This window comes from Epinephelus lanceolatus, chromosome 21 (assembly GCF_041903045.1).
Source record: "Epinephelus lanceolatus isolate andai-2023 chromosome 21, ASM4190304v1, whole genome shotgun sequence".
Lineage (NCBI taxonomy): Eukaryota > Metazoa > Chordata > Actinopteri > Perciformes > Serranidae > Epinephelus > Epinephelus lanceolatus.
The window spans coordinates 15610397-15620248 of NC_135754.1; the positions used below are offsets into that span (position 1 = coordinate 15610397).

A 9852-nucleotide genomic window follows, 5' to 3' on the forward strand; every position below is an offset into this window, starting at 1 on the left:
AGCGACAAGCCCGACCGAGCCGAAGACAGCCCGGCGTCTGCACAGCCTTCATACCGAGGAAGAGGGGAGGGAGGGGGGATGCAGGGAGCACTGCAGTTTGCAATAAACTGCTCAGTCTCCCTCCCTCTCAAACACACACACACATACACACACACAATAGCAAACTAACAAAGAATAATCTACAATTTAGAATCTATAAAACTACAGGCGTGAGGAGGCGCGCTGAAAAGCGGGTGCTTGTGAATAGTCCTTTGAATGAACCAGAAACACACAAGTAATTTGGCTGTGAAGAGAGGTCAAATCAAAAAGTGACACACATTATCGCCCACAGCTCCAGACTGGACAGGAGAGCACACAGTGGGAATGAGCTCTGTGGAAAATACATCCTTCAAAATGCAGTCAAATTGTGAGAAATGCTGCTTTGATGCAATATTATAATTAGTGAATGAGGGGTGTGTTTAGATTCTGTGAGATAAAGAGATATCAGCTTGTATTTTACTGTTTACTTGTCTAAAGGTATGGCAGGGAGTGTTTTTGAAGAATAGAGCTCCATTTAAATAAAACGGTAAATTTAGATAAGCCTCTCTTGCATGCAGCACTTGAACTAAAATTTACATTCAGCACAACCGCTAAAAGATTTCTAAAAACACGTCTGTAAAATAATTTCCTACTTACTGGTAAGTTATATCCATAGCGCGGTGAGTCGGTTATAATGAAAGAAAAAGTACAAAAATATTCAAAGTGAAAATCCCCGAGTCGCAGAGATGAAACATGTGGGATTGATTACATCCTATGCTGCTGCAGACTGTGGTGTGCAGTCAGTTGAGGTATGGGAGAGACGCATCGTAGAAGTTCAGGCTTGTAGTGAATCGAGGCTCGTTCATGCAGCCGGAGACTCAGACACGCCGGGAGGAGGAGGAGGAGGAGGAGGAGAAGGAGGATGGAGGGGTGTGTGTGTGTGCGGGGAGGGGTGAACGCGCAGGCCTATTGGTTTGAGAACGACAATGTGAAAGCGTGCCCGTGAGGCGCCCCTCCACCCGCGCCCCCGCCCCACCCTACCCTTTTCCTACACACACCCCCACCTCCTCCTACCCCCCCCAGTCGACGGTAAACACACGCCGCGATTGGCTGCCGCTCCGAGCCAATGAGGAAGCCGCCGGAGCCGCGGAGCGAAACGGCGGGCGTTTGATTTGCAGCCCTCGGCGCACTGCGTGCACAAGCAAATGCGAGGAGACAGGCGGCACAGCTCGGCGCTGTTCAGTGCGCGGAGAGGAGAGGAACTGGAGCCGTGCAGCGCTGCCTGCACTTTCTGATCACTGGTGGAGAGCAAACAGCATCTAGCCTATTCCGTGTGATCCCGCTGCAGTTCAGTTCAAATGCTGCATGTGTTCCGAGTGCATCGTTATTTTGCTGTGTGACAGCGATGATGTGATAGTTTTATTGATGCTCCTTTAGGGAAATCCACCCCCCCTCGCCCCACTGCATGTGTTTTGCTAAATAAATCCTTATTTGCAGAATCTGTATCTGATTTATTGAACATGCAGGCTCGCAGTGCAAGACATTTTACGCACAGCCACATTAAGATAAGAGAAGTTTAGGACCTCTAATTGATAGGCGTAACGTTAAGTGTAAGTTTGATGCTGAAAATGTGTCCACTGGGAGAACATCCATAAAGGATTTTTGTCATATTTAATTCTCTGCTTCCTCTCAGAACATAAAGATTTTTTTCCAGCTCGCTCAATCCATCAATGTGCCATATATATAAGGGAACATGGACATGGATGCAGACAGGCTTTTGGGGAGAAAGGGTTAATAAAGTTGCTTTATTTTCATCTTTTTTTATAGCTGTATGTCTGTTTACCTGTCTCTGTCAAACACGCACACACACACACACACACACAAGCGGGCAAATTGAATCACTGCGTAATTTGAAAGCATTACTGTCCCCGGGGTTAGCCTTGCGCACGGTTCACTAATTTAGCCAATTAAAAGTGGAAGGATATGGGCTTGTGTGTTTCCATGTCGAAATATATGAGCTGCTATAGGCTAATATTCCCTTCCAGGTTTGTTTATACGTGGAGGCAAAGGGTTAAAACTCGGGGCTTCGGCGCTCCAAGGCTCCTGATTGGCTGGCACGCCGCCAGAACTCTGTCAATCACCGAGTGTAAACAAGGCTCTGATTGGCTGCTGGCCAGTCCGCACTGGGCTGCCTGAAAAAAGCAATTACTGCCCCTGCGGTTTCAAGGCGGCCCCGCGCTGAACGATGAAAGGAGATAAGGAGGGGCGGTTTCAAGGCGCCCCCCACGGCGAACCCCGTTGGCCCCAGAGCAAAAGGAGAGTCAAGAGTGACTAAATCAAAGGGAATACGGTAAAAGGGGGGAAATTACACGTTGTATTAAATGTAGAGGCTAGATTCGCGGAATGGTGCAATAACAACTTCGTGTTAAGAAAATGGAGGAGAGAAACGGCAACAAGAAACCGGAAAACAGCTATAGTGCTGCTTCGAGGGAGCTCCTTTCTTTCTTTTTCTTTTTTTTTTTTTTTTTACAAACACGAAGAGAGAAAAGTTTCTGTCCACAAAGGAGACGGTGGAGAGAGAGCGATAGGTGTGTGTAGAAATTATAAGATTGAGTGTCGATATTGGAGCTGCAGGACTTGGCTCTTATTGTGCCACTGCGCCTAAAATGTCGACTAAAACTTTTTATTGCCAACTGTTCAATAATTAAATGGACATTTCCGCTATTATGCAGCAGCTTAAATGGTAGGTCAGTTGTAATAATACATTAGGTCATTAATTGTCTCTAAAAAAGGGGGAATAGGATTTTTCCAGTATGAAAAAGTGACATGAAAATTAAAAAATATAGGAACTAAATCAATTACATATTTTTAAATATATATCTATATATGTGTGTGTGTGTATCCCCAATGAAAAAGAAATGTTTGCTTTGTGTCTCCTAAAAAGTAACAAATAGAAAATGATAATATATATATAATAAAAGCTTGATCTAACTAGAATCAAGTAATATCAAAGTAATACAACTATACATAAGGAGTTTATATGTATATATGTAATCTATATACATATATAGATATAATATATATAATATGTATTTTATATTATATAGGCCTAATATATATGGAGAGAGTTAAAAAAATAGTTATGTTACTAACTTACTAATTACATATTTATATAAATAAAAAAATATACATATGGCTTGTTTCTTTTTTATAAAATTTTCTATATTTTTTTATGAATATTTTTGATTATTTATATATATTTTATTTATTCGGGAGCCTTTCTTCAAAGCAACAACGCAGTAAAAATTCAGCTGCATGAAAGCACATCCTCACAGCCTTTCATCTGAACTTGTCCAGAGCTGACAACACTGAACATACACCTCATAAAGTATATGAAGATTGTTCCAACTGATGTCCTCTTACATTATAACACACACTCGCTGCCTTTGCTTTGGTCCAGCCCCCCTCAACAACACACAGTGGACAAAGGAGAGACCCAAGCCGGTCTGCAGCCCATAGATACGGCTTATAAATTGTCTGCGTGGACCAAAACGAGGCTCTCATCTATACAGTAGAATTAATTGATACATATATAATTCAAATCAAATAACGCCAAAGCGAGCAGATTTATCACGTCCGTAATTAGATAATCGTTACCCTCTTTTCCTATTTACATAGCAGCAGCCTGCATTCCAAAGCCCTGCGCTCTCCAATGGGCTTCAGCCACCACGTGTCCACACGCACACACACACACACACACACACACACACACAATACAAAAAGGTCCAGCTATATTCCGTAGACGTCCAGAGTCGTTCCAAGTCGATATTTTAGTAGCTCCAATGTGCTCTCCAAGCAGCAAGACAACCGTGAATCATCATTCATGCATTAACGTCCATTGAAATGACAAGTATAAACTTTGTGCAACTCATAAGCTGCTGCTCCACGCTCATCAGTGTATAGTTGCATACTTATGGATGCAGCCTCAATAAGAAAGAGTATCCATATTACTCTTCAATGTGCCATATGTCACATGTGGACAGTTTGGATCCTGAAATTTAGTTTATCCTAACCAAGTTTGCAGTGATGTTACAAAAACAGTGCAACAAATTAATTTGTATTTTCAGGATTTTGCATTAAACATCACACCAATATAGGAAAATTGATCATTTTTCCCGAATGCTTAGGACACATGGGGAAAAAAAAACTCCTTGCGTAATTTGGAAATATATACATTTTTAGTTTTATTTTGAAATGACTTCCATGGTCTCTCGCCTAACAGTGTTGCCCTCAGCACTAATGACAGAGGGACAATAAAGAATCCTGTTCCGCAGCTCACAAAAGGGGTCCGGCACTTAAAACAGAAATCTGCATTTAATTTATTTAGTGACAAGGAAAAGCCTTTTATAGCTTGATTTTTATTGGTTCTTTTTCACTTAAAAGGTGGGGGTTGGGTGTGTGTCTGTGCGCGTGTGGATGAGTATGCGTGTGCGCAGAGAGAGACAGAGAGCGAGAGAGAGAAAGCATCACTCACACACACACACACACACACACACACACACACACACACGGACTCCTCTGGTCCGTGTGCCAGCGCGAGCTACCCTATAGGGGGGGGGGGTGCGGATAATTAATGCGGATTGACTGATTGCTCTTGAAACAGACCGGTCCTGCGCGCGGATTGTCCTCGAGCAATGAAGCGTTCCTGACTGACACTTTCCACCTTCCCTTCTTCGCTTCCTTCTTCCTTTACTTCTTCCTTTTTTTTCTCTCTCTCTCTCTTCCCCTTTCTTCCCTCACACTAGACCGGTGTGTGCAAGACTCTTCCTCCGTGGCGAGGAGCCACACATCCCGGCCGCTTCTCTGCCGTCCAGCCCGGCCAGCCGGGGCAGTTTCTCCGCGCTCTGGAGATGTGGCGCCTCCTTACGCGCGTCACAATTGAAAATAAGCATGCAAACATTATTTATAGTCCGTTTTTTTATTTTGTTTTCACCTACAAGCTGTGGGAAACCACATTCTTGTGCAACCTGACATGCAACAGTTCAGCGTTGCTTCTGAGAATATAAAGTCAAACTCATGAGGAGTTATGTCTTCGTTAAAAAGTGGTTTAAGTGCGTTTAAAGTGGGTGCTATACTCTCCACTGCATCCTCAACATTCATTGAATAAACTCCTGAACGTTATATAGGACCACATTAAAAAAAGCATAATTCACAGTCAACGGGAAACACATTGGAGAGGCTGGTTTTAAATGAGGTCCAAATGGAGAGCTGTCTCCACGGGAGGCCCTCCATACAGGGCAACCGTCCTATTCTCACCAGATATTTCTGATAGCCCTTTAATGATGCGAATTTCCAAGCGGGGCCGTTCACCAGGGAGACGCCCCGGCTATCTAAAGGTGGTGCAACCTCATGAGACAATAGAGTCATATTAGAGTAGAAAAGCATGCGTAATGTAGCGCTGCCAAGCTTTTGGGGCTGTGTTGTGAAAAACAAGGCTGTTATGTGCGCTCTGGGCGTGTAACAGCGGTGATGTCGTTCAGAAACCTTTTTTCTTCTTCTGGTGGCCAACACGCTGTGAATACCAACCTCAGCAAACAACAATGGCACACATAGAAGGAGAAGAAGACATGATGGAGTCAGAAGTTGACTGGACACAAAAACAACATGACCTTTTCTTCTCTGTGTGTGCAGGACAGATGCTGCTATTTCTGATCATCCTGACAAATAGGCTGGAGAGGAGCTCAGGCCTCTCGCAACGGGGTCACATGTGAAATGGTCTGGCGTGTTCTCCTTCTCAAAACGCTTTAAAAGACTTTAAACTGTTGGGTGACTACAGGCGCGTGTCTTCAGATCAAGAGGATGATGGTGCAGTTAGAAGATGATGATGATGGCGATGTTGATGGTGACGGAGGGAATGGCTTGGGCACCAAATTAGTACCTGCCACACAGCCATATATCCGGGTGTAACCACCACCAGGCCTGCGTGGATGAGATGAAAGCACCAGCATCTATTTATGGGCCATCAAAAACACGCAGGTGGAGGCTTTAATTATCATTTGAACATGAGCAGCCATAGCGTGCCGTCCTGCGTGTGTTTGCACTGTAAGCTTATGTAGCAGTTTGTATTCAGACAGGGAGGGGAATTGAATTTTACAGCCGGTGAACTGAGCTGAGCAGATCGTAAAATGTTGATATTATACACGCAAATAATGGGATTAAATATATTGTGCGTCTGGCACGTGACGGAGCCAGTGCCACCTCATTTTGTGTATTTGTCTCCCAACATTTCTGTCACAGCAGCACCGTGTACACGCACACACACTTCCATAAAATTAAGATCACGAAACACGTGTTACATTGGGAAAAAGCTCCAAAAATGTTAAAAGTGTATATGTGCCATGGGGTCAACAGGTCAGCTGACCTTCTGCAATTCATCACTCAAAATTTCAAGCAACACAATTGATTACTTCAACCACGACAAAGACTCGGTTTGCAACAATGGTCTTTGCATGACTCATAACTTCAACAGTAACCCATAACGCGCTGCAGTGACGCACTCGCAATTGACTCCCAAGGAAAAAACTTTCAACACTGAGCAAAACATTTTCAGTGATCAGTCATCGTCTCCTCTCGCAGGCTGTTGCTGCTTAACCAATGTTGGTCGTATTTTGTTTGGTGGTGCAGGATTACACCTAATCAGATCACATCTGGATCATCTCTCCAAAGAAAACATCCAGCAACGATTTAATTTGGAGTTTTTAAGTTAAGGCTGCATATCGAAAGCAACGGCGTGTTACTGAGTGATCACAAGAGCCAGAGCTGCAGTATCAGACAAAGTTCAGCTTTCAAAAGAAACTGCACGTTATGAATGAGCTATAAACCACTCACGTGTCAGCTGCATAATCCAGAATGACACGGTCTTATTACTTGTATTAACAGAAAAAACTACATTTTAATAAAGCTGTAAATTATCCTTTCAAACAACGTTTATTTCTAGTATTTTTTTTTATCATATTAAGTGCCATTTACTTAGTGTGTGTTCTTCCTAAAATAAAAATAAATAACAGTATTGTGTGTTTGAGCGATGAGACTAAAGCAGGTGTTAAATGTAGACCCCTCTGCACTGGACACTGGAGCATAACAGTAATACATTGAAGTTTATTTTTCTTTTCTGCAGTTAAAGTGCCACAGTGTGCGCATTCAGATGCAAAATATCAGGAAACAGTGTGTGTATGAACATTATATTTGCCTAGACTCCAGGAAGTTAACTGCAGTTAATTTGACAGCAAGAAAAGAATATAAATAAATAACGATTTTGAGAAATTAGTGTAAAAGCAAATGTCATAAAAGACTCTCTTCATCAATATATACATCCAGTCTTAGTGCCACTTTTTCGAAGTCAGAAATCAGAAATGTGACCTAAAAAGACGTGTGTCATCTCGCATGGATGGCTTTATGGCCAACGGTGTTGCCAGAAGCTGTTGGTGGTGTGTGTGCGCGCGTGTTTGTGAGTGTGTATGTGAAGGTAGGTGTGTGTGTCAGTGTGAGGGAGACACAGAGAGAGTCAGTATCCATATACACTGTTACCGTGTAACTTAATATAACACAAGTAAAGCCTGACAAACTATAACACCCAACTGTGGAGCCGATCAGCTAAAGGGAACTACACTTTACATGGTTGAATCACCGTGTTTGTGCGTGCGTGTGCGTGCGCCACGGTATTGGCACATGCGCCCCCCCGAGAGGCCCCAACTGATAAACCTTCTTACATTAACATTAACTCAGTGCTAAAGAAACTCGTCGAGATTTTCAACTCAGAAAATCGCATCCATCCTTTCCGGTTGTCCTTACTGTTAAGTTTATATTATAAGATTAAATACAAAAAGTAAATGCAGTGATCACACGTTTAAAATTGTTGGAAGGTTCAAGAAAAAACAATTACGCAAACTTTTTCCCGTGCTTACTGGTAAATAAAACAGACCGCATAATCAGCTCCATCTAAATTTACGCACCAAATACATAAATAAATAAACACTCCGAATGCGCCTGTCATTAAAAAAACTCTTCGGATTATCCTTAACCCACAACTAACACTTTATAAACTACAACAGTGTCAAAACTCAGTGAAAATACAGCACATAATCGCTTTATAAAAAGTCCTTGCTACATAAATTGACAAATAATTAAACATACAAAATGCAACACCTACCTATGGAACGACCGTGTCCATATGATTGGATTTATGGTTATAAATTTTAAAATAAGCAACCAGAAATGGCTTTCTTCCTCCAAAAAACTTGACAACTCAAAGAGGAGAAAAAATCCTACTTCTACACGCTTTATCCAAAGCAACGCGCTCTCAAATGTATGGGCTTAAATAGCGCTCCGCTTCCTTTACGCGTTCGCTCTCTGCTGAATTTATCCACCGAGGGGTTTTCCCGGCTACAAGCTCCGGATCCTGTGGATGTGAGTCTCCGTGAGGCTATGTAATAGCAAATTTATGTCTGCATGACGCGTCCTCTCTCTCCCACAATGGAGCTGGAGCACTGACATTAAACAGAAAATTAATGGAGTGACTCTTTCTTTCTTTTTCTCCTCTCCTTCCCTTGCACTCTCTTTCGTCTTAGGAGAGCAGAATGCAGCTTTCTTGCATTTTCAGGGTTTCTTTTTTAAACAGGGGAGGGGGCAAAGGAACATCATCAATGAGTTACACACCAGGAATACACCCACTTCCATCCCAAGCAACAAAGATATCCTACGAGAAGGCTTCCACACACATTCAGGCACCAAGACGCACACACCTTTTTTCTGACCAGTTTTGTTTGTGATTGTGCTGAACCGAATCTGTGCACAGATGAGGAGGAGGGCAGGAGGCCTATCAATCCTTCAGCATGCATCTTTCTAACCAAACTACCCCTTCCTCTACAAGTTTTTATCAAAGTAAACTATTATGGGTAATCATTCCTCTGTCTATGCACCATGTGTTTAACCTATAACCGTGATGTGGTGGAAGGCAGGCCGTGCTCAGTTTTTATTTGCGGAATAGTTCCGAGTCTGGCATGAAAAGGTGCAATCAGCACTTCTCTGGAAATCCAACTGATATTTGTTTATAGCTGTTTGCTAAATGATATCCCTAATTACCGCCTGGAGGTCACAGTTTACCCACCTTTTTACTACATCAATGCCTGCTATATATATAGCTGCTTTCCCCAGTTTCAGAAGGCATTTTGTTGTGAGGATGACCGGCCGGCTCTGCGCACGCAAACACCGGCCGTGCACACACGGGTTCAATTGTAAGAGCACTATAAACATTTAGCACAGGCGTTAAAGAGTCCAGGGCATTTGTGCGCGTCTGCCCCGCAGCTTTTGATCAAGTCCAAACGGTCCAGACAAGTTTGTGCGTAAAAGTGAATTTATCTCCCGGAGCTCAGGGCTGCCTCGATGTGTCGCTCTGGACTACAGAAACAAAGACACGATTACCAACAATAGTGCTGTAAAAAAAAATCACACAACACACACACACAAATAGAGTTTCCATTCGGGGCAGACGTTTTACTGAAGATGCGTAAAACAAATGAGCTGCAGATTGGAGATGAATGCGGAAGGAGCGCAGTGTACGAGCTGCAGCTTGGAAATAATTGCACAAACGCGGCGTGTTGTTGGGAGTCTTCTTCCCTCCCTCCCCAAACGGGACCTCAGCCTCGGCTTTCTCCTCTTCTCCCCCTGCAGCCCCCACCGGCTGCCCCCGTGGGTCACCGCTTCAGGAGCACCACGTCACCACGTTAACCCCTGCATCACCGCGGCGTCCGGGACAGAAGCAGGGCCGGGAAGGGG

The 9852-nt window shown here is 43.4% G+C and overlaps 1 protein-coding gene across 2 annotated transcripts in view; it reads right to left on the reverse strand.

Moving 5' to 3' along the window:
• The window catches only part of bahcc1b (BAH domain and coiled-coil containing 1b), a 69379-nt gene extending 60764 nt beyond the window's left edge, over window positions 1-8615 (reverse strand). The window contains exon 1 of one of the 2 annotated variants that reach the window (XM_033611266.2): window positions 8228-8615. The gene's annotated coding sequence lies outside the window, so the exon portion shown is untranslated. Of the gene's footprint in view, window positions 1-675; window positions 878-8227 lie in introns of those variants that run through there. The other variant, XM_033611265.2, reaches the window with a different exon arrangement.
• Window positions 8616-9852: the final 1237 nt, after the last annotated feature.